Here is a 604-nt window from a genome sequence, read left to right as displayed (position 1 = left end):
ATTTTCAAGTTCGTAAATTAGCTATGACATGTTGCAAGTAGACTCTGTGGAAAATATACCATCTAGTGACAGACGATCAAACATTCCAAATGGACCAACAAATTTCAGAAGGAGAGTACAATGAGAAAAATGCTGAAGGATTCTTTTTGAATCAATGAAATCCCATTGAACCTCAAAACTAGCACCATAAGATGCAGACTTACAAGGACATGAACCAGGTAGTCACCTAAGTGGTATGAGATGAGGCATGCTAGCCAGCTTCATTTTGCTCCAAAATATCAGGCAAGACCTGAAATCCTACCACCTATGACTCATTCCTTTACTTCTTGAAGGTTTTCAGCCTTCAAGTTGTACCAGTGAAAAGACAAATACCATAGAGACGGTCTTTGACCATTATTAAATGACATGGCATTAAATGACACGAGAGTTTCTGAAAGCAATAATAATAGTCTGTTAATTATCTCCACTTTATTCTCTTTATATCTTGTTTGTACATAGTTGGCCTCTCCCATTAGACTGTAAGATCTTTAAAGGCAGGAAATGTTTCTCTCTCTCTCTCTCTCTCTCTCTCTCTCTCTCTCTCTCTCTCTCTCTCTCTCTCTCT

Source organism: Gracilinanus agilis, chromosome 4 (genome assembly GCF_016433145.1).
Source record: "Gracilinanus agilis isolate LMUSP501 chromosome 4, AgileGrace, whole genome shotgun sequence".
NCBI classification, from domain to species: Eukaryota; Metazoa; Chordata; class Mammalia; order Didelphimorphia; family Didelphidae; genus Gracilinanus; species Gracilinanus agilis.
The sequence above is the reverse complement of the archived record's forward strand: the minus strand, read 5'-3'. Positions refer to the sequence as shown.